Source organism: Pezoporus occidentalis, unplaced genomic scaffold, assembly GCF_034315485.1.
Source record: "Pezoporus occidentalis ecotype Australia unplaced genomic scaffold, CSIRO_AGI_Poc_V1 ctg131, whole genome shotgun sequence".
NCBI lineage: Eukaryota > Metazoa > Chordata > Aves > Psittaciformes > Psittacidae > Pezoporus > Pezoporus occidentalis.
The window spans coordinates 1,237,576-1,262,500 of NW_026913115.1; the positions used below are offsets into that span (position 1 = coordinate 1,237,576).

General features: G+C 36.5%; 1 protein-coding gene across 7 annotated transcripts in view; it reads left to right on the forward strand.

The window, feature by feature from the left end:
* SOX6 (SRY-box transcription factor 6) overlaps positions 1-24,925 on the forward strand; it is a 374,155-nt gene that overhangs the window by 104,348 nt on the left and 244,882 nt on the right. Inside the window, exons 1-2 of one of the 7 annotated variants that reach the window (XM_062608905.1) lie at positions 6,881-8,057; positions 12,939-13,024. The exons of 4 other annotated variants lie outside the window; for them this stretch is intronic. The gene's annotated coding sequence lies outside the window, so the exon portion shown is untranslated. Of the gene's footprint in view, positions 1-6,880; positions 8,058-12,938; positions 13,025-18,124; positions 18,281-24,925 lie in introns of those variants that run through there. 2 more of the 7 variants (XM_062608906.1, XM_062608901.1) reach the window with 2 other exon arrangements.

Consider the following 24,925-nt stretch of genomic DNA (forward strand, 5'->3'; position numbering starts at 1 on the left):
ACTAAGATAGGTTGAGCATAATGGGACAAACCAAAAGACCTGTTACCAGTGCTTAGAGATAAGAACCATTCTTGTTTCACAGTATATGAAGGTAGAGAAAAATTGTATAATCAGTACTAGTGTTTGGGGGCACAAGATGGTAATTTGAAGAACATGATTGAGTTCCATTGTATGACAGTTTTATGGGTTCCATTATGTATGTATAGTTCCCTATATATAGTTCCGTATTTGACGGATTCATTCATATAAATATAAATATAGCATACTAATTGGTGGGACTATGAATACAGTTATAAGGAACCAAATTTCCTTTTTTTCATGTCTTTGGGTCAAATCTGTTTACATTATTATGCATGGAATCTCAATGACTTGATGATATTTCTTCCTAGAAATACAGTTTATTCTGCTATACATCAGTGCAGAATGTACTGTGACTTTTGCTTGGGTTTGTGAAAGTGATGTTCAAAGAAATGAGAAAGTAGATTGTCTTTTCTGTGCTGTATTGGCCACCGGAGTTTCCAGGATCAACATGACAGAGCACTATAGTTACTCAGAGATGTACTGTAATGGGCTCAGTTGAACTTGTAATGTATCAAAGCCCAGTCCATGTCTTATTCTGCATCAAACCAGTATGATTGCTGAGTATTTGCCTGCTTTACTAGTGTTTCCACCATGCCGTACCACTAGCTGCTGCTGTGCCAGCCTGTCTTTTGTTAGACTCCCACACTGAAGACTTAGATGTTGTTCTTTTACATGTATTTCTATGTGCTACATGGGTATTCAGCAAAACCCACAGGACGCAAAGTACTGTATTCATGTAAGCAGTGATTGTTCTAATGCTGGCTGTATACAGGCTGTACCTGGACAGCTCTCTAGGTGGTAAATGTGAAATGGTGCAGATAATTTGCTATCTAAGCAGCTCTGATCATAAAGCATGAAATCATGTTCTGTGTAGGATACTAATGCAGATTTTATTACTTGTTCACTAAAAGAGCATTGGCATATTTAATATATTTTAAGGAACAAATAGAACTTTTGGGAAACTGTGTATTTGCATTGCGAATATCAAGTAGCCATCGGAAGATGTCTTCCCAAACATAGTGTGTGCAGAGTCACAAATGAAAATATTGTGAATTTCCTGAATGTGAGTTGTAAAGGATAGAGACATCTATCACTGCACAAAATCTGTTTGTCATTAGATGTTAACTTATTTTATTTTATTAGAAATAAACTTAGCAGTGTGTTTTCTGTCTCACAGAGATGGTTTTAATCAGGAAAAAATAAGAACTAAGAGGCAGCCAAGGGAACACTAGTGGATGATATGCATATATGTGAAGATAGGTTCTCATATCTTAAGATGTGAGGAACTTGGCAGAACAGAAATTAAGTTTAAACAAATAAATAAATAGTAGTACTGGCTGATGACAGTGATATCTCAAAGTTGTAGAAGACTATTGTGAAATTCAGCATGTTTTTTTAACCAGGTAAAATATTATTACTATGTAGTTCATTTTATTAACATTTTGTTTACCAGAATTTACCACCTTTTAAGCAGCTCAGGTGTTTGGGTGAATTGAAATTACTGTCTTTGCAAATAAGTGTATTTTCCTTTTTATGTAGGTCATTTCAGTGACTTACATGTAATAGTGTTACTGTTTTCAAGGGCAAGTTCGCAGTTTTTTTCAGGATTGGGACTATGTTGTGAGGGAGTACAGTGGCAACAGTGTAATCTGACCTGTAATGTGTAAAATGGAGACAAGCAATACAGACCATTGACGCATGGGTTTGAGATGAAACCACACACATGGTACTTTATATGTTATAATTGGCTTAACCTTGCTGGTTTGTAATTTATCTGGAGAAGGATTGAATTATGCTTTCCTTTGAGTAGTAGGTTTGGGGGGCATTGGGATTTGGAATCCCACTGTACCTTGTCTCTGGGCTGATAAATGTTTAAGTAAAACATAATGCAATAAGGGATTCAAAATGACTGAAAATCCTTCTTGCAGTCATTTTTTTCCCTTACTGGTCAATTAGGGATCGCGATCACTTGAAAGGGGGGGAGACTTCTGTGAATGAGCGGACATCGAGGCTAGCACAGCTTTTCAACATCTCATCCAACTTCCTACTACTGTGACCTAGGAAGAACGCTGTCAGGCTGTGCTGGTATGTCTGGAGGGATCTTTGTGGCAGAGACATCAAGTTACGGAGAAAGCCTTTTTTTTCCTTATCTGTTGGTAAAAAATAGGTCAAGTGGGGTTAATCTTGACTGCCCAGCTAATTATTGTGGACTTGTTAGGAAGGTATTCTTTGTGGTGCTGAACAGCAACCTCTGCTGCTGTTGTTCGGATCCAACATTCATACTGTCAGCAAGGTTTTGCTTCTTCTTTGATATCACATGGTGAGCCTCTGAGTACTGTGTGACATTTCAGCTTGCCAGAGATGTGTATTCTCTGACTGCAGAAGGACTGGGTCTGTGTGCAGTGTTGGTGCTGCAAAGACTAATGAATATTGTTGCAGTTATGATTTCAAAAAAAGAAGGCACTTTTGTTACATTTTGTCACTGGGAAATCTTGTGTGAACTGAGTAAGTTTGCTAAAACACAAGTATCCAAAAAAGCAGACCTTCAAGTACCATGAGGTTTACAAAAATGTTTTCTATTTGGTTTGAGTCTTTGAAGTCACATCATCAGTCTTTCTCCTGTAACATATTTTAAGAAAACATCACAAGACTTGTGGAAAAGTTTTGAGCTTTAGCAGCTCTAGCTTAATGTAGTGTGTTCAATAAACTTGTGATGAATGGTGAACTGGGAAAGGGCAAAAATATACTTGTGTTTGGGTTCTTTTAATGCTTTATTGCTTGTCGTAAACAAAACACAGAAGCAGAATCACAGCAAGCTGGGGCTGGCTCTTTTGAGATTTACAGAAGTATATCTGTAGTTTCTGTCTGAGAGGGTAAGAATTTTCCATTCTGTGCTTTTCGCTGTGCCTGATCCAAGTGTCACCTGGCCCATGGTGATTTCAGAATGTTTTTTTCTTTCCCTACAGTGTCTGAATGGGCACAGATTTCTTTCCAGTTAAGATACAGCAATCTCATGTTGACTACTGAACTCTGATCTTTGGCTGGGTGCATGCTTGTTTCTTTAAGCACATGTGGTGCGGAGTAGACCTGGAGTTGGATAATTCATAGGAGCTGGGTATTATTATTACTACTACTTGAAAGGGTCTGTATTATTTTGCACAGCAGTGTGGTCACCTGGCAGCAGGTCATTAGCATTTTAGGTTTTTTTCCTTTGTAACAATGCACAACATGCTAATTAGAGGGTTTTGAAAGCTAAGCAACCTGTTTTAAAATCAGACATTTTAATTTGCAGCTTTAATGGCTGTATTATAATAACTGGCCTGGCTTGAGAAAGAGGGGGAGAGAAGCACTTCTCATGTTCCAGTAGCAAGGCCCAATATAACAGAGGCTGACAAAATTAAAAACCTCATAATTTGACCTTTGCCTGGGATAAAAGGCTGTTTCATAACAATTTCCTTTTGTTCTTTGTTTAAGCCATTACTCCAAAAGGAGCCTCCGATTAATCTAAGTAAATGCATCATTACAGTCCTAATCCATGTCCTTCTGTCTGTGTCTGTTTTAATTAAATAAGAAACACTAGCAGAAAGATATCACGCACAAAGCTGTGATTGGAGAAAGAGGGTTGTTTGATCAGAGTGAGATTAAAAAAGGCTTTACTGTTTTGCCCTTTTGCTCTAAATGCCATAATGTAGGTTAAAGGAAGAAAACTTGCCTAATAGTTTAGCACATTGCTCCCCATTATGTTATCAAAATAACCAGATTTACCAATGAAACTGTCCCAGACATCCAATTAATTATATACAGAACATTGACAGACAAGTGGTATGGCAACTTGGTTTAAATAATTTGACACATTAATGTGTTTGGGACTCTATACACAGTTGGTCAGAGCCAAAAATTGTATTCAAGTTGCAGGGTTTTTATATTAAATCAAGCACTGAGGAAAACTATTAATGATTTTAGGTACTTTCTTTCTTTTAGTACTTGTGGCTCAGAAACTGTAAACCTGATCTGTTGCAAGCCTCTGATTTTTAAAGTATTTTTATTTCTCACAAAATCAGGATAATTATTTTAAAGTGATGAAGAATCCGTTTCATAAATCTAGCTAGTTAATATTGCTAAAGCAATACATATGTAAGAGACTCTACCTCAAGGTAGTGTTTCAAGATCCCTGTGGTGAGGGTTTTCTCCCATATCCAGGCCATTATTTGATGTAATGAAAAGAGAAAGTGTGCAACACAGAGATTGTTAATTAATTTAGCCTAACAAGATGAAGATAAATGAAGCAAAGCATAGATTGAATGAAGCAAGAGGTCTTATTTACAATTTAATACTTCTTTATATTAGGCATTTTTCAATTTACAAAAGCAAAGACCCCAAGTTTAAAGAAAATGTGTTGTGTGAATACATGCAAGACAACTTGACATTATGCAAGCAGTTCTAAGGGCTGCTGGAAATACCTTTCGGGTTAACCTTTAACTTTTAAGTTTTTTCCTTTCTTTCCTTTTTACATTTTTTCTCCCATTTTGATTTACAGTATGTTGATAAGAATAAGAAAAATTTAAAACTTAAACTTTTTGCCATTGAACTAAATAGCAAAGTACCAATGGGCCCAGATTCTCTTGTTTCTGATTGTTTATATTGACATAGAGTCATAGTCCTGTTTTGAGCAATTTGTATGTGGGAAGATGCATCAAGAGAGGTAACTGTACAAAATACAATAAAACACAATTTTAATTTCTCTTAATTAAAACAGTGTAAAAATAAAGTGTAAATCTGTTATTGCTTGTATGTTTTCAATTGCAATGAAAGCTAAGAAGGGAATCCAAGACAGTGTTAATTAACAATGATTCGATATAATAAAACTATGCTTTTTCATAGGGGAGGATTTTTTTTTCCTTAAAATCATGTTAATCTTAAACATTTTGTGAAAAGCTGTATATTTTACTGTCAGTTAACACCCCTTTGCAAATTTATAAGGTATTCCAGAGATTTTAGGCATCTCTTCCCCCCAGACTATCCAAAGCTAACCGTAAGCTACAGTTTATATCAACTGAGTCACTACAACTCAAGGTGTCTTAGGTTTCAAATTACAAAGCTTAGGATATAATTCTATAGAAGAAGTGAAGAAAAAATAAAGTAAATAATTTTTAATATCTAGCCAGCTAACCAACAGTCCTGTGTTGTGACTGACTTAGGAGTACCTTTATCATTTTGATCTAAACCCAGAATTATGAACTATTACCAATTATATTGTCTTTTTTTCTTTTTTTTAAATAAAACATCTTCCTTTTTACAGATGAATTGGGTCTGTCCACTATTTGACCTTCTGTCATTATTTCTGTCTGTAAAGGAAGTGCCTGCCTTCCTTTTGCAGTAGCTAGACAGCGCAGTGTTACCTAGTGTCACTACAGGCAGTGGTCTCTACAAATAGCATTATTATGGTCCCTATGTTTTTATCTTGGGGGTCATGAACAAATCAATGCAACTGCTTCTAAAGATTTCAATAAATAGGACTTTTTATCCAGACAATTGCCTTTTATATTACTTTTAAACAAAACTACTAGTCCATCAAGAGTTTCAAAAGGAAAACAATTCTACAGAGTGCTGGTATGGCAGCACAGACCAATCATTATGGCACCCATTCTCCAGTCCTTTATTTTTCAAGTCCACAACAATAGGTTGTTGATTCAATGGACAAGACCAGAACAATTAAGTTCTCTGTTTAGCAGCAGTGCAGCATTTTAATGCCCTCCTCTAATAATGGTCTCATTATTGTTATTCTAAGACTGGGCCTCAGAAGGAGGAATATTTGGTGGAGGTACGTCATTATTTTGCAAATTTCGATTAGCTCATCATGTTGTCTGTACTGTGAAAATCGTAGCTAATTAGGGCAGTCAGTTAGACTACCAGCTTTTGAGCTTATGAGTTAAAAGGTAGCACACTTGATAGGCCAATGATGTGAAAAAGGTGGTAAAAAGGGGGATTAGAGCTGTTGCCTTAGTAACTCTAACTTCCATCTGTGCCAGAACAATGGACCTGTGTTTCTCCCCCACCTTGGTGTAAAAATTGGTTTTGTTTTGAAAGGACAGGGCTTTTTATGACAATCTGGAATTCAGCCTAAGGGGTGTAGTTTTAGTTGTTAGGAGAGACCATTGGAGGATAGGAAAGATGAAAGGTCATTGTCTCTGTAACAATAGTGGATTGTTCTGTCCCATTATTTCCAGCCAACCACTCAGTCAGGTGATAGAAGAGATACCACCGGTTTAGTCAGGTGGAACAGGAGAAAAAGATAATGCACCTTTTAAAGAACAAAAGACAACTTGCCTTTATTAAACAAAGTTGCACTTATTTGTGACCATCCTCTGAAAGGGGTTGTTTACTTACATGCTGTTCCAGCCTGCTTTGTTCAGCACTGCCTCTGTAGGCCATCACATCTCTGGGAAGCAATCCAATGTGTTAGAAAATGTTGCTTAAACTTTCTTCCCATGAAGAGGAGCCCCCAGGAGTACCACTGATGTGATGCCCAACAATAAATTTAGTTGTTGTAGCTTTCTCACATTCTTGGTGTTCTTAAAAGGTTTTCCTTCAAATACACACACAACAAAATTAACTATAAATATGAAATAAATTTGCTTCAACACTTCATAGCATTTTATTATAAATTCTACAGCACATATTATAGAAAGTTTACAGCAAACTATATTAGATGCTGCTGAAGAGACAGAGCAGTAGACAGAGAGCAGAGACCTATGGTTGTGTAAAAATAAATTTGCTATTGAACTACTGTTATGCAAAGGGGAATAAATAGCCTCTTCTGTGCTATGCAGTAACTTTTGGAGACTCTGTCTCTTTGTCTAAGGAAAAAACAAAAGTGCTGCAGTAGTATCTAATAAAACAGCTGTAGCAAAATTTATCAGGAAAGCCCTGAGTCACTGTCTTCCAGAATAAAAAAAAAAAAAAAAGAGAAAAAAAGACTTTCTTATGATTACTCTGTTTTGCAGCACTATGCCTCAGTCATCTATGCAAAAAGTTTATTTTTCCCAATCATAGCAATTCCCAAGGTCCTACTTATATCCCCCAAACAAAGACTAGTTTCTTCAGGTCAGGATTTCCAGAATGTTTCACCCTCCTGTACTAGATCTCTACACCTATTTACAGGGCTGGCTTTATAATCTTTTTACTCATTTCGCAACAGAGCTGCCAAAATGTTTTGAATTCTGATGAAACTGATAAAATGGATGCAGATTTCTACTACCTTTGAAATATAAAATTACATGTAATTGTTAGGTATCCCATCTTAAACTGTTTTGACCTTATTTGAACTCCCCTTTTTAGCTATTCTGGGCCTCTCTTATCTCATTTTTACTCCTGGCCACTCTTGCTCTTGCTTTCTGACAACACAGATGGACAGCCTTGCACTAACTGATAACTGCGGCAATTTCTGAGCACACTATTCGGTAATAAAAGATGTTATTTTCAGAATTCAGCAGGCATGCGTTATATTTAAACACACACCGAAGATGAGAGGTTGAGCAGTAGCTTGATGGGAGTATGCTGTCCTATGAGCCATTGGACTTTACAGCTTTCAGTTTGTTGATGCATTGGTTTACTGGCTCCTAGGTTTAGTAAGTAGAGTTTTAAGAAAGAGAAAGTAGTCTTTTAACCATTTATGAGCTTGTAGCTTTTTAAGATAAGCTATTCTTAAACTTTCTCTTTAGCTTGCTAATTAATTGTCATGTATGTACTTCATAATTTTTTGTTATTTTTGCACTAAAATGAACTGAACATTGGAGGGTGCTTAGTTCAAAATGGGAGCCCTGCAAAGGGTTAACCAGCAGAGAATTACAAATGAACTATCGGGAAAGTTGATTATTAATCCAGCAAGAGAGAAAATATCCTTCCAGTTAGCAAGAATTAGTACCTGAAGGACTGATAATATTGTTCAGGCTGTCGGTGTGGAATGGCAAAGTCAGGTAAGCTAGACATCTTCTCAAAGAAATAAGTCTTTTCTTTCTGTTTTGATTTTGGTTTTGTTTGTTTTTTGTTTTTTTTTTGTTGTGTTTTTTTTTTTTGTAAGAGGGCTTAGTTTTAGAAGAATCTTTGTTGTTTTACTTAAAACTATCTGCAAATGAAACAGCATATGCTGCTCCTCAGTTTCCTCAAATGAATGAAAGAAACGAAAATTGTGCTTTAACTTTGGTAAGAAGATATATTTCTAAGCTATGAAGTGTATGTAGCAGTGAAATATCTTAACAAGTTTTTACTTGTTTGTGGTTACGTGTGAGAACTGATGGCAAAACCTGAAGAGTTCTTTGCAATTACAACCTAATATATTAAGTAAGTCTGTCTTTAGTTGTGCCTGAACATATGTGGAGGTTTACAGAAACTTTTATGTTGCTGAGCTCTTTCATTTGGAGTTATTAGACTTCAGTTTTCACACTGTATGAATGATTTATTCAAGTTTGTTTTGATATTGTGGACACATTTGTGTTCATTAAAAAACTTTTTTTTGGTGGGGTTTCAAAAGTCTGTGATCTGGGCTTAGAAGGAAATGGATGTTTGGTAAACATACCACTGTGTTTATACATAGAAATGCAAACCAAGCCATTAGATCAGTCGAACATAATCTTCTTATAATTTTGGTAATTTTCTGAAGACTCAAAGCTCTTGTCTTAGGGTAAACTTTCAAATTTGTCTGTTACATTTGTGCTGCTGACGCTAATCAATAGGTGTGACAAACATTTATTTTTTCAATGTAGTCTTCACTATTTAGTTTATTATATGATGTGTGTAAAATCTTAACTAGTGGCCTAATGCTGTAGAAATTAGGAAGTCTGTATACAGTATTTAATGACTTTCCTTAAGTTGTGTGCTGTTACTGAAATTAGCAACATTTAAATAAAAAATCCTGATTTGCTTGTTGAATGGAATTCAATATGCATATGATGTTACTACAGTACCTGAAAGCCTGAAAGCTACATAAAAGGGACTGTGGTGTTACAAATATGAAAATAGTGATAAAAACTGAAAGCAATCCAAATCCAAAGGCTGAGCCCCTGTAGCAGTTTAGTTCTATGTAGTAACATTTCATGAGCCATGCAGAAAGGAAGAAGCCTTTTGATTTTGAGAATGGGATTAAGATACAACCTAGGGGCAAAGGAGAAACAGAAAGGAGGGAAGCAGAGGCAGTGAGGAAAGTGAAACAGAGAAGTGGCATTTGTCTGAGAGGCTTCATTGTCTTGCATGTGACTTTGGCCTACTCGAGGAGAGAGACAGCTGGTGGCCAAGTTTTCTGAAGGGCGGCTCATCATGTTAGAGTAAATTAAAATCCTAGAATTTGCTGATGATTTAGCTAACAGGGCAAGAAACGGTGGGATTTTGGAAGCTGTGGTGAATATTCATATATACAGAGAGGCAAATAACTTCTTGTGGCATATTTTATCTGAGTATTTGAAAGAGAATAGGGTCCACACAAATAAGCTGCTTTGTCTGAATTTGAACACCAGCCTCTAGGAAATATATAAAGAGCAAGAAAACTAATGATGAAAAAATTATCACACAGGAAATGATATACGTAGAAAAAACAAGATTGTAATTAGTGGAGGAGAGTAAGAAACTGATTAGAGAAATGAAATTTCCCAGATGTTTAAGGAAAAAATGAAAGTTAAATTAGATAAGCTCTTTCAACTAGTACTGGAAGAGAATGCCTGCTTCAGAATGGGAAAGCTAAACTTAAAATTTGAAACGAGTTTAGCTTAACTGTTTTCCTGCACGAGTGACTCTTTGGAATGCTCTGCTTGGAACATCATCAGTGTAGTGCTGTTAGGGGAAAAAAGAAACCCAACAAAATGAAACTCACTGTATGCTTATTTGGAATGATTAAGGCAATTGTATTACTTCTGTGTGTATTAACCCAGAAATTAGACAAATTGTTTAGATTTTGAAGTAATATATCAGGATTTTTTGTATTTTGTATGTATATGCAGTTGACATCTGAGCTCTCTGGTTTGAGAGGCAGACTTTAATCACAATATTAAAATATAGTGTAAATATTAGCTTTTGGCAGAATCCTAGATTATCAAACTCTACCTGCAACTGAAAAGAAACAGCCTTGAGCCCCCCAACTGTAAGCCAGTATAAATTAGCTGTTATTTAATCATTATAATTTAAATCAACTGTGATAAAAAGAATATTCTTACATAAAAAATGGAAATAAAACATATCAAGAGGAAACTGTCTTTTTTGTGCTTATTACAGTGACTCATTTCAAATTCAACAAGTCATAGTGCAACCCATGAAAAATGTCCCCTTGCAAGTCAGTTCAGCCTGACTCCACGGCTGACATGATCCTTGCTTTTGTGTCAGTTTTAGCTTCTCACTTGTGTGTTTAAAAAAAAAAAAATGGGGGAGAGAAGGGAAGAAAAAGTTGTATGTGTCTGGGGTAGATTGATAAGGACATCATCTGATTCAGTGGAACTAGTTTGGCTGAGTGGGATTTTTATGTTAAGTAAAACAGTTGTGTTTTCTTCAACACAGACTCCCAGCCTTTGTAGCTGAAAGCCTGTTTAAAGGCTTAAGGTTGGGAAGTGATGGATTTCCAGAAGTCTCTGATAAACTAGACATATATCTGGAAATAGCTGCAGTTTAGGGGAGGTTCATGGAGCAGTCAGCCTGCAGCAAGCAAGCCGTTCCTCTCCCTACATGGTTGGGGCAGCAAGATGCAATGATGGGAGGGGTGGAGCATAAATATCTGTAAGTTGGTTGATTCTCTTCTTTATGAAAACCTAGTGGTAGCCAGAAAGAAGCTTGTCTACAGAAGCAGATGGCCAAAGCAAAGGTTGGGCCAGGTTATTTTTGTTCCTTGGACTGCACCTTGTCTATGGTGACAGTACTGGAGAGAGAACGTGTTCCAGCTCATTAGGAGCTCAGTGAGGCCAAATGGATAACACTAAAGTATTTTATAAAATTCAGTGTAAAACTGCATAGGTCAAGGAAGCTCATGTCTTATTAGCTATGGTTAAGGTCAGTTATCCACACAATGAGGGAGAAACTCTTTCATAAACAAGTAGATAAATACGGTGCAGCTGGTGCTTAGCTGTGCTTCAGGCTGTTAGACTGCCAAAAGAGCTCATGAGCAACTCTGGCTTTTACAGAGTCCTTATGGAACATCAGCAGCTTAGAGTGGTCAGATGTAAAATTACAAGGTTGCGTCTTGAAAAAAAGAATAAATCCAGGGCGAATTCATGACTTTTCACATAGGTGCCTATCTCTACAAGATATTAAAGAGAGAATATAGAAACATTAGAACTCTCCTTCTAGAAGAAAATAAATTGTAAAATGTTTGAACTGAAAAAAAACCAAACCAAAAAACTACCTAGTCTAAACACCTGAATAAAACAGGCCTAGTGTCTTGTGGGGTTTGGTTTCTGCACAAGCTGCTAAGTGTTCCATGTTTTTCAGAAATGCCAGTTAGGTACATAGGTATTTACTACCACTTGATCCGTGTCTGATAATATAGAGAGAAACCTTGTAAGACTTCATTTTGCCTTTGGAACTAGCATTTTTACTGTCTTGTGAAAAATAATTGTATTTTAAACAGCTGCAATGAGAGAAGAGCTTGAAGAGTTAATTGAATCATGTGCTGCTAGAGGAAAACATTTTCTTTCCTTTTTTTCCTCATCAGAAGTAGGAGTTACGTGTGTTCGTTATTACACCCAACATATTCCAATAGTTTTTTTTAAAAGACATACTCATAAAGCAGTGTATTTCTTGAAGACCCATTACTTTATTTTCAGCTACTAAATCCTGGAGCAATCAAGCGTGTCATTTTTCACCATCTGAACACAGTTCTTTGGTAGTAGTGGATGATAGTACATAACATCCACAGAACTGTAAAACGTAATCCCCTGACTGTCTTTACTACACAGGATTTGGTTGTATTTTTATAGCTGCTACAGGAGAATCTGTTGGTATTTCTTCCAAAGATAGTACAAATAAGTATTTCTGCAGTTATTATTCCAGGTGCTTTAGATCAAATGTTTTAACTGTAGTACCCCCCCCCCCCCCCAAAATCAGTCAAGCAAAGCCCACAGCAACTTTACTCTAAATGTATACACCCAAGTTTGTGAGAGTCAAAAGACTGTGGATTGACTGTTGTCCCACAAATGGGTCTGTTTTACTAAGTAGAGTGATGAGATTGTGATGTGCAGGTGTTTGATGTAGGAGGCAAACAGTGGTGTTCAGAACAGAGTGGAGATTTGTCAGGGTGCCTCTGCTTAAATAGGTCAAACCAATGAAACTCCCTTGCTCTGGGAGAAGGCCAAAGCTGGGCACTTCAGCAGCAGCTATTGTGCACAGATGCCACTACTACTCCATGGCATCCTTTTGGCTTTTCCACCTCTGAACAGGGATGGATAATGTAAAGAGTATGTAACAGTTTGTCTGTCATTTAGTAGTTTATGTGAATGTGCAACTTTCCTGTCATTTTACTATTTAAACCTTAGTGAGAATTGAAGTGGGCAAATCCTAAGTGTTTTTTTTCAAAACATGTTTTCATCTTGACCGTACTTATTTGATTCCAATTCAGAGACATTTGTTCTTGGATTTTAAAAAAGCAGTACGTATAAGCATGCATCCCAATTTTTCCGTGAAAAAAATTGAGCTAAATCACAAATATCTTTGTTCTTGCTTTACTGGAGTGAGCTTTTAGCATTTATCGAGGCAATATATATGGTTTACTAGTGTTTATGCTGAAACTTTCTTGCCTGTGATTTTTCATAGACTGCTTTTTCTTTGAAAGCAGTATTTTTAGTATGTTTTTGATTATTCTTTCTTTTCTCTACTTTTCCCATCAGTTGTAGTCGGTTTAATGCTATCATCACGTTACAGAACACAGTTTTGAGGGAAAACAAAGTAGCTGCTAGTGACCCCGTGACAACTGGTAAACCTGATTACTAATCTAGAGTGTTCTTTAATGAAAAAGCCAAAGAAAACCCTGCAGGAGAGAAACATTGTTTTGTTTTAAATTGCTATATAGGAAGGGAACTGCTGTGTTCTAAGAAAGAGAATAATAAGCCTCCCTTGCTTGTCAGGATTCAGATCCAGGCATTCAGTGCATACTTGCCTAGGCTTCCTATTTCAAAAAAAGAGCAAAGTTTTTGAATTGATGTCAAAGTCAACTACAACAATAATCAGTGATAGCAGCTTTTTGCTTCCAAGATCAGATTCTGCTTTCAGCTATTGTGATACAGTTCTGAAGTTAGTGTCTGGGTTAATTAGGGTTATTCTCTCCTGCACCCTACAGATGTGACATATATTCCAGAGTTACTATGCCTTCTATTTTCTGCTATCTGCTTTTAGCTGTTTATAGCAAGCAAAGAAAGAGTAAGAAGTGATTATTTCATGTGCTATTATCAATAATAATTTCTGCCTTGCATGAGAAATGTTATTTTCCCATTTTCCTAAAATTGATGTTTTCAGAATAAATTAGAAAGGAGGCTTGGTGCCAGAAAATAAATTATTGAACCTTTTTCTGTTTTTTTTTTTTCACTATTACATTATTAGCCTTTAAGGATACAATCAACATACCTTAGATGGTAGATGATCATAGAAATCACAGAAGCAAAATTGCTGACACACTTTCAGTAGTGTAGAGGCATATTTAAGGAGAATGATACTTTATTTCACCTTTACTAGTGAAACATAACTAATATTTAGCATAATTTCAATTAATCCGTCATAATATTCTGATTTTACTTCTGCAGCTCCAGCATTGCAGCAACTGTTTTAGTTTAAGAAATGTCTGTATGCCTGAATACATCTTCATAAATTATTGAAAGCATGCAGAAAAGGTTGACCGATACCAGCCAAGTCTAGAGAGACTGAACCACACAGAAAGTAATTGAAAGAAAAAATAGAATTTGTTACTAAAAGATAGATTGCTTCATGAACCCATACTGTGTTTTTTAGGCCCAGACTAGGAAGTGATCCATGCGTTAGAAAATTTGTGACCCAACTATTGTGCTCTTGCAATACGATACAATACATAAGTTATTGTAGTCCTCATTAGTAACGATTAACTTAGTGAATTCCTTCCATATTATGTATATGTGTGTCTTCCTAAACAATATACGCGGGTTATAGGTATTTTTATGCACGTATTTATGTATGTGTATTTGTAAACATACTCACAAACACATACAAGTCCATTTTGTCTGTTAGATATATTTCTGTGTATGCAAATATGTACGTGTATTTGCATATATGAACACAAACACACACATGCATCTGTCTGATGGTCATTTATATATATGTGCATAGTCAGGCCCTATATAATTATCATATTAATATTAGTCACAAAGCTTCACACTTCCTTATATCTATTGTCCTTCTAATATATCATTCTACTTTCAGAGATGATGTTCTAGAATTTAGAGGAATAATACACTATAAGGAAAAATATTGAGAATTAGTTAATAAAATCAGTAGTGGATTAGAATGCTTATGATTCTTCCAGGCTGATGTTAGCAGTTTTATTTACAAAATGCATGGTTCAGTTCTAGGATAGCAATGGACCTGTAAGCATCCCAGTGTTCTTCTGCCTTGCACTGTCAGGGATTCTAATATTAAACAGCTAGAGAATTAGACATTGTGCATGTTTACTTACTACCTAAGATATTTATAACTTAAAATATTTATAAAATTGCTTTTATAGTTTATAGAAATCCTATCAATGTTCTTTGCTGATTTAGTTTGTTGTTTTTTTGGTTTGGTTTGGTTTTTTTTTCCCCAAGAGCTTCAAGGGAAAAGGCATAAGAAAATCAGTTTCTTGGCAGTATCTCTAGTAGTACCATGCTCAGGATCTTGATAAATCTCACCAGGATGGACTGGTGCCCTGAATTTATGTGGTAGTCTGGAACATAATAGCTTTTCTCATTGTTTCTGTGCCTTCTCCTGTAGAGTACCATACTATTTTAAAGTGAAGTTATATTGTGAAAACTGAAAATAAACCTAACCAAAATAGCTTTCAGGTGCTTAGCTAGCTTTTTATTTTTTTTTTAATACTAGCAAGGATTTATTTTTTTTTATAGCTTTTATCTATAAAAGTTTCATACAAGAGTAAGCAAGTATTAACTCTGTTTTCTAGTATTAATCTTTGCTGTTCAAGCCTCTTTAGTTAGAAGAAGTGTTACCACTTTTCTGTCAAATAGAAGATAATAAAGTACACATACTTTACAGCTCGAACATATATAAAATATTTTCTTAGACCCTTGAAGGCAGTGGATAGGTGATCGACCCCAAAGTCACTTCTTGTTTATATTCTGAGTGACTTTTCTGAAATATATTTGTTCATACATTTTTTAAAAGTCTTAGATCAGATGGCCCTTAAATAACCTCTATCAGTCCGTAATCACACAGAGAAATATAGTTGAAAATTTAGAGAAATGTAATCCTTTGTTATGCAATTATTTTATATTAGTGTTCAGAAGAACATTTGGAGGTCAAAAATCATGCAACAAAAAGCATTCTAGAATTTACATCGTATGTCAGCTGTTGATGGGTATAAGATGCAATATAAAAACATTCAATGAAGAACCTAAATGTACACATTTAATTCTCAGGAAATTTTATCTATATAGGAGAAGAAGATGTAAGAGTGTGGATAACTGAGACTCACGTTTGCCATTGGTTACACCATTTGCCTTATAACAGAAACTGACTTTGGGGCAAACTACCAAATGGTGGCTTTTCGATGTAGCAAATTTCACTCTCCCAAGTTAACTTTTTAAGCTGAAAGTTTTACGTTGTGGTATATATACTTACTTAACACTGTTTCTTATGCAGAGACTAAGACTTAACGCATATTTTATTATAGAGCCCTAAGGCAAAACTCTCCTTTTTTTCTGATCAGTATATTCTGCGCTTTTTCCCTTCTTGCTCTTGCTACTCTACGCAAGCAATAAACTAAAGTGTTTGGCTCTTTTTTTTTTTTTTTCCCTGTAGTTCTTGCTATAAAAAAACCCTTACCTTAATGCATCAGTATTTTAAATAACGTTGCCATTGATGGCTTGGCTTTATTTTACTGCTGAGATTTTTTTCTTTTTTTTTTCCAAACAATTTAAGAAAGCACTCGTTCTCATTGTATAGAGTTACACAGGTATTTTTTTCGGTGCGTATTTTTTGAAAGGTTACACCATGAAGAACTCAACAGACAAAAAGTCTTATTTCCTCACAAGATAAATGTGGCATTCAATGCAGCTTTCATGTATATTTAAAACAGTATGTATGTGATGATCCTACTCTGAGTGAAGGGACCAAATAGTATCTGTCTTGAGGCATTGCTGGGATTCATGTGCGGTAAAGATTTTCTAGTGGCCTGAGAGCATCAGCCCACTATGTTGTACACTTGTACATTTGTGTTCAGTAGTGACCTGAGCATCATGGACTAGTAATAGAGGGACAAAAAAAAGGTTCTTGTATTCTAGTTTGGTTTCAAAAACTTTATCCTACCTAGCAACTTTTTGAAATCAGTTCTTTATACTCTTTTTTTCTTACATTGTGGGTAGTAATTAAACCTATTGGCATAGCTGAGGGCCCAAGTCTTTCTCTCTAGTCCATGGAATGGACTTTGCTTATAAATGGCATCACATTACAAGGTCAGGCACATAATTTTCATAGTTTAAAAATACTGTTAGATCAACATTTTTAATGCATTGGTTTGTTATCTCCTAGCCTTCTGATAGTGCCAATTTTCCTCTCTGCTCTGTAACAAACACGCAATACTTATCCGACCTTTGTTATCCCATTGTTATAGTTTACACGTTCGTAACCATTCTATGAGATATGAAATGTGGACCTACCCCTGCTGCATTCCCTGAAATGAAGAGAAAAGGAAAAAAACAAGAAAGAAACAAAAAAAAGAAACCCTGCTCCAGTAACCATTAAATTGTAGGGTGATCTAGAGATAAAAGCAGAATCTCTTTTTTGCTTTTCAAATATTTGCCTGGCCTTCAAAAGATATTTGCCTTTTGTGTTTACACTGGATTTATTTTTTGGCCTACATGCAGAAAGAGAATGATACAATAAAGAATAATGGACAATAGAGAGTAAAATGCTCTCAGCTTTCATATCTAGCCTGTATTTTTTACTTTAAGTTTATTTTTTTTTTAATCTTGTATTTCATTTAAATAGAAACTGCTAAGTATTGTAAAGGGTTGTAAATGTGAAAGTATCAGATGAAGTACAGTACAAGAAGATTATCTACAGGTTGGCAGGCAGTAATGAGAGTTGGCAAAGTGCCATTTTCTACCACGAACCTTTGGTACCTCAAGTTATTCATCTGTGTGGCAGAACAATGTCAGGCTTCAAAAGCCAGTGTTCTGTCATTTTCAGAACTGCTTTTTGTTGTTCCTGAAAGAGGCAGGTGAGGTTTGTATCTGTAAAGTTGTATAAATCTTCAACAAGGCAAAAAGAAAGATGTTTTGGTCAAAATCTGAAGTCTGTGTTGTATCATCATCTTCAGTTCTTTCATTCTGGATGGCATTAAGGCCTCCTTGGAACCTGTATTGTCCCCTGTGGATTTGTTTTTGTTGAAAGAGGAGGCTTTCAGCAAGTTTGTATAAAATATAATTTGATGTAAAAGCTCATATTCAAGGGAAGCACTGCTTAAGTTCTCTTTTGCTCAAATCAGCCCTTTTGTTGTGTTACACACTAGTACTGCAGCATCAAGATGGTTTTGTTGAAGTCTTGAGATGGAGGTGTTTCCCAAATCTACTTACTGTAATACTCAACATTTTTTGATGCCTCTAACTTGAAAACAAACATAACCCAATGAGTTAATTGAAGTGTCTTGAGTAACGTGCTTTAGACCCATGTGCATTTATAATGTATAAAAATATATTTCACCACATGTATGTCATAAAGCTCTTAGTATGTTACAGTTTGCGAAAATTACAGTCAGTTAATAATGTGTCAGCTCCCCACTGTGTGCTTTGTAGGATACTGAATGGGTGTTACATGATTTATTTGCTGGATTTTGCAGGTTTTCTGTAGCGTGTCAGATTCCTTGCTGATTGCTTGGTGAAGCCTAGAGCATGAGCTCCCTCCTGCAATGTTTACTTAAGTCAATCTACATTTGCTTAAAAGTATGACAGTCTTAAAATCAGATAACCTCCTCAAAACTTTCCCAAAAGCCTCTGTACTTTTTACCGAGAACATTGTTTACAATTTAGATGTATGTTTGTGTGACAATCATAATTTACTTCACAGTTCTTAGAATTACAAATAATTGATTGTTAGTAGAACAAATGTAATCTTGCTAGAGTGATAATAATACTGCAAATAATATATATATTTGTCTGGGATGTGGGGGTGTGTGGAGATGTTACCTAATTAACTTCTATTGACACTATCCATAATACAGTTAGAAGGATTCTCCCTCCTTTCACCACTTTCACTCATGTATGTCCTTGACTTTTTCATATCTTCTCATTCTTTTATTAATAGAGAGAACTGATATGCCATATTTATAAAGGTGAAGTGTTGTTTCCCACCTACAGATTTAGGAAGTGGTAATGTGCAGTTCAATTTTAAGTTCTCTTTATTCATTACCTTTCTGGTGATTTTTTTTCATGCTGTCTTTTAGGATTGCAGTTTCTGTTTAAATGTTTGCATTCATGTCCTACAGCACACTGACTTGAACATTAGTCAGAAGGTGTAGAAATACCTGTTTTCAAAAAGTGTAAAATTTTGAAGACAGTTGATGACTGGAGGCAAAAATTGTGAGTATCAGGATGGGAAGACATTTGAGCAAGGTGTAGGTCTCTGTGGTGCTCCAGTGCACTGCCATATAGTACGTTATGCCAGGATAATATGTTTTAAACTGGATGGGTGGATTTCTGTGTGACTTCATGATGCATCTAACACCAACTTGTATAACAGTTGGATTTAATAGGCAAAGAAATTAAAGGGAGTTTACGAAAAGGGAAATTGTGTAGGTTAATGATTTAAGAATCAAGGCTCTTGTCTAATGCTAATAAAGGTTTCTGATGTCATTCCTTTTGTTGCTGTAATGTACATTATTAAAATAATTTGTATGCTTCTGTATGCTTGCATGTACTATCTTGAATGAGGTGTATGCTTATTTCTGGCTTTGACGTTAAAATCTGTGAACACAACAAGAGCTCAATGAGTTCTGGCAACAGTAGTCCTCTAATACAAAGATTCTGAGAACTTCCTGGAAAATGGAAGGAGTCATTCATCTAACAAAACTAACAGATAAAGAAACTTGCCAGAGTTGTGAAGAATCATTCTGCAAAAGTCACGTAGTGTAGATTAGACCAAAACCAGAATATTCTGGGGACAGCTTGGGATTCTGGGAGGTGGTTAAGAATGAACTTTAAGATTTTGTTCTTATTTTGTTTTAAGAAGATTTTGTTTTGAGATGCATATTTCAGATCTACCACTTTGTTTTATATCTGCTGTGCAATAAAATCAAGTGTATTGTGCATTATAGGCTGTAATTCCCTCTCTGGTTTCTACTGATAGAGTATATCAGGAGAGTGAGACAAGAAAAATTTTCGTCTTCTCCAAATAATTATTGATGGAATTATAACCTTATTTTCTTTCTGTTCCTCTTTCCCATTTTGTGTATAATTATGTATGCGAAGTAGGTGTGGTAGCAATTTCTAGAATTAATGTTGAACATTTGTTTTAAAATTTCTCTTAATTTACACTTTCTCCAAACTCCCTTCTTAATTTAAAATTTACCCTTGTTGCCTTTCTTATAAATCCATATTTATTTTGTGTTGGTTTATTTCAAAATATTAGAGTACTGTGGGCAGTGTTTATGGAGCTATCCTGTAGTTTTTTTTTTAGCATATGAAAATAGAATCATAGAATCATAGAATAGTTAGGGTTGGAAAGGAGCTTAAGATCATCTAGTTCCAACCACCTTGCCGTGGGCAGGGACACCTCACACTAAACCATGCCACCCAAGGCTCTGTCCAACCTGGCCTTGGACACCGCCAGGGATGGAGCATTCACAACTTCCCTGGGCAACCCATTCCAATGCCTCACCACCCTTACAGTAAAGAACTTCTTCCTTATATCCAATCTATTTGCCTGTAGTTGTATTTCTTTGTGGAAGGTGAATCCCAGTGTTCACTAACAAACAGGCTGAAATGGCACACTGCTGGGACACCTCCTGGTTATTTTTATAGCATTTCTAGCAAATATAGAGGAGGTGCTGAACAGATACTCAGTTTGTTGGGCACATTAATTTGCCTTTCACTGGTCTAAGCTTAACCTGGTCTCTGTGCTCATTTCAAAGTGCTGAGTCCTTCCCTTCTTCTCTCTTTCCCTCCCCACTCTCTGTGCCCCAAACCCAGTGCCTGGCAAAGCCAGCTGGAAGAGCCCTAATATTTGACCCTGTTACTGGCCATTCAGAAGAAGGATGAGTGAGAGCGGGTCTGTAGCCTCAGTCCTCTTTTGAAAGGCTGGTTGAGTAGAGGCTGTTGGAGTGGGTGGGTGTCTGTAGTATGTGAACTGCAAGAACAGGGGGAAATGTGGACCCAGGTCCCATTGGTGATCCAGGACGTTTGCCTACTAAAGCTGCACCTTAAAGTAACTTGAGTGAAATCCTGATTTTACTGAAGTCACGGGGCACTTATGCATTAATTTTACTTCAGCAAGCATTTCACCAGTAATTTTTATTTTGCAGCTGTAGTGGTGGGGGGAAACCCTGAACCAGGATGAATGTGACTTCATATTGTGAAATACATTCTCTGCTAGTTTCATCCTTGCCGTCTTCTCATCTGAATAACTGTAAATGATGTTCGCTGTTAATAAGTGTGTACTTTGTCTAAATTGCGTGTATTTTTCTTTTGACATACATACCATGTTACTATTAATCATCCCCTTCTGCTCTTTACTGTACAAAGACACTGTTGTGCTGATAGAGCATATTTAATCTTTGGTATGTTGTATTTTAGTTCTATTGTTGCTTTCTCGTTTCTTTATGGAAAACCTTTCTTTATTGACTCTTAAATCATGGGTTAAGCCCTTATTGAAAGTATGTTCAGTATATACTTGCTAGAGAAAAAAAAAGTTCTTTTAAGGTTATAGGCTAGGCTTATACAAATACTTCACTATACAGTAAAAATTCAGAGGTCTCCTATATGTTATCTAAAGCTAGATATATACCCAATTACTCAGCAGCACATCATAAAAGAGATGCATACTATGTTCATGTCTGTCAGTGCCTTAAGTCATCATTCTACAGCCTTTTTTAAATTCTCTTTTTATTGAAACCAAGAAACAAAACAAAGACCAAAAAAAAAAAAAAAAGCAAAACCAACATCAATTAGATGTCAACACGACACCAAACAGCATAATATATCATAAAAATAAATGTACGATGTGGTGATTCAATGATTTCTGTCCATATGGCATTTACAGAGAAGTAAAGAAAAGGCAAATAGCTACACATCTATATAGAGAAAAATATCCAATATAAAATTGGCCATACTGACAGCACTAGAAAGCTCTCAGCTTTCTAGTGGAAATAAATAACATGCAGAAGAGATGCAAGGTTCCAGCAGTCTCACTCTTACATGTATTTAGAATTTTGTGCAGTGAGCATTGTTCAGGTACATATGTTTTTAGAAAAATTACTCTAAGGATGGAGATATTCTGCTTGCTGCGATAGGTACAGGTTTATAGATAGGTGTGTAGAGTAATGCTAAAGTGAAATTGGGGAAAAGAAAGAAATCTTTGGAAATAAATGTGACTATCTGTTGAAACTTAAAATGAATACTGACTCCAAGCCTATTTCTGTATTTGCTGAAAGACATACGAAAAAGCCTCTTCGTATAAGTGCTAAGCACATAAAAACCACTGAGAATCATTTAAGCCTCTAAAATAATAATCTGGGAATTCCATTTCTTATCATAGTTAAGGGCATCATAACTTTATGGTATGCAGGGAAGGGTGGAAGAGAGGTGAGACTGTGGAGGTAGGAACTAGGGAAAGAAAACCCAGAAAAATCCAGAATCAGACATGGCCTCTGTTATTTGAATTTGTTGCTCATTTTCAATGGAGTGATAACTGCAACAGCTCAGCCTGAACTGCCTGGTTCAACAGTTCCCTTTCTAAGAAGCGTGCATGTGTTTCACAGCTTACACCTGGACAGCAGGATATAGGGGAAAAAGCCAGAAAGATAGATCACTTATTCTTTTTGTGTACTTAGGACTTCAATCTTGTAGATCATAAATGCATGCACACCCAAATAAACATATATGCATGTAGATACATACATTTATGTATCTACACACACATGTTCATGTATGTGTAAATCCATATGGGATTTCTCCTCCCTTTGCTGTTAGGCTCAGTTTGCAGATATATCTCCTGTCTCTGCAGAGATACAAGAAGTTCCCTTCTGGAATTTTGCTCCTTTTGCCCACCCAAGCTGTTGTTTTATGCAGTGATACCTGAGATGTCTTTTTCTTAATCTTACTAGAAGTACAGCTATAGTCCTCAATGGAGGTGATAAGTAACCCATTTGACCTGGGAAATGGTACTTTCCATGTGAGCAGGGAGTAAGTAATGAACGCCTTATCTTATCTTTTAGATTAGTGATAACATCAGTGAGACCACTTGGTCAATATTGTACATCTCATCTCATCAAAGCAGTAACAAAATAGTTCTTCCCAGTAATTGCAACTGGCTATTAGGGATAGTAGAAAAGACTGTATTGTAGAGCCAGTGGAGAGAAGTAGCCCCTGAGGGTAAAATAGCAGTACTTCGAAACCTCAAAGGAAATTTAAGAAGGGATGGTGTGAGTGTGTGCGTGTATGCATTTAAGTCTGAAGCCAGAAAACTATGAAGGCTATGTGGAACATTTCCTGGAGCTTACCACTAATAAACATGGTGGGATTGTCAGCCCTGTAGTGTCCATACCTTCCTTCTGGGCCTGTGCCAGTGCTCCTGCAATCGTCAGATAGTGGGATAGGCCATCCTAAGTGAAGGGCAGGAGCTTCTCACTGTATCCTCCTGCACATATTTTAGTACTCCCCCAGCTCCATGTTCTCTCTGAGGCACAGAAAATATTCCTGTGCAGTGCCCCCCGTTGTTTGGATGTCACAATGCAGAGGACTAGGGGAATTCTATTTCTGCCGTTCTGTTTTGTCCTTACCGCTTCAGTCTGTGAAAGGTTAGGAGTGGAAACTAAATCATAGAATCATAGAATAGTTAGGGTTGGAAAGGACCTTAAGATCATCTAGTTCCCACCCCCCTGCCGTGGGCAGGGACACCTCACACTAAACCATATCACCCAAGGCTCTGTCCACCCTGGCCTTGAACACAGCCAGGGATGGAGCATTCACAACTTCCCTGGGCAACCCATTCCAGTGCCTCACCACCCTCACAGTAAAGAATTTCCTCCTTCTATCCAATCTAAAGTTCCCCTGTTTAAGTTTTAACCCGTTATCCCTTGTCCTGTCACTACAGTCTCTAATGAAGAGTCCCTCCCCAGCATCCCTATAGGCCCCCTTCAGATACTGGAAGGCTGCTATGAGGGCTCCACGCAGCCTTCTCTTCTCCAGGCTGAACAGCCCCAACTTCCTCAGCCTGTCTTCATATGGGAGGTGCTCCAGTCCCCTGATCATCCTCGTGGCCCTCCTCTGGGCTTATTCCAACAGTTCCATGTCCTTTTTATGTTGAGAACACCAGAACTGCACACAATACTCCAAGTGAGGCCCCATACACTAATTTATTTCGGGTGAACTAGCAGTAAAGCACCAACTGTCGTATCCTATGTTTTATTTAAATGGCATATATTGAACATGATCGTAAGTACCAACCAGTTCTTTTGTTTTCCTGCTCTGTAATACTTTCAATGTAAAACATTTCTTATTTTTTAAAGTTGGGCCCATCCCATTCTCATACACAGAAAATCCCCTCTGTTACTGAAACACCTTGCATATTATGGGCTACATCCTCAAATCTATATAGTCAGCTGGAGTTTTTTCATTTATGTCATTTGGATATAGATCAGTCCCTGTCTGTATTCAGTGCAACTGAAATACAGCCTTTTCTGGAGCAGGTTGGCAGCAATGATGCTATAGGTATCATTCTAGTGGAAGGTGTAGCAGCATCACTATGACCTGTAAGGGCAGACATGACCTTGAGAACAGACAGGTCTCCAAACTTTAACACTTCCTTCCATACTCCAAAATTTCATTAGCATGAATGCTAATTCTCTTTTGGAAGCATAAAATACTTAATTCTGTTGCTCCAGGCAAGACTTTCAAACCGGCCACTTAAACAAGTAAACTGTCCCCTCTAGTTTTTCCCACTTACATATAATGCCACACTGGCAAGCTTACTGGTTATATTCTGGGTCTGTGAACCAGGCAGTTGCTAGAGATGGGCTGGCAGGCTAATATGGACTAAGGTAACACCAGCAGTAAGGTTGGTTTTGGTTTTGACTGCTGCCTTAAGGGAAATTCCTCAAAATGGTTCTTTTATATATTTACTGCAGGTCACAGTAGTCAGTTTTTTTGCATGTTTGGCTACCAAAGTAATATTTCTGCATTTTACTTTTTCATATTTTTGTGCAAGAAGTTGATGTATTGTGCTGCTGACAATATTTAAATAAAGCCCTGAGTGGTGTTTTGCAATGAAAACAAGAAGGTTTTTTTTCTTTTTCAATTAAAGTTAGCGTGAGACAAGAAATTGAGTCCATACTCCTTCAAGGAATTTAGAAAGCTGATGGTGATGTGGTTGCAGTTATATGCCACATTACCTTTTGACAGATTAATTAGCATTATGCAAATATTTT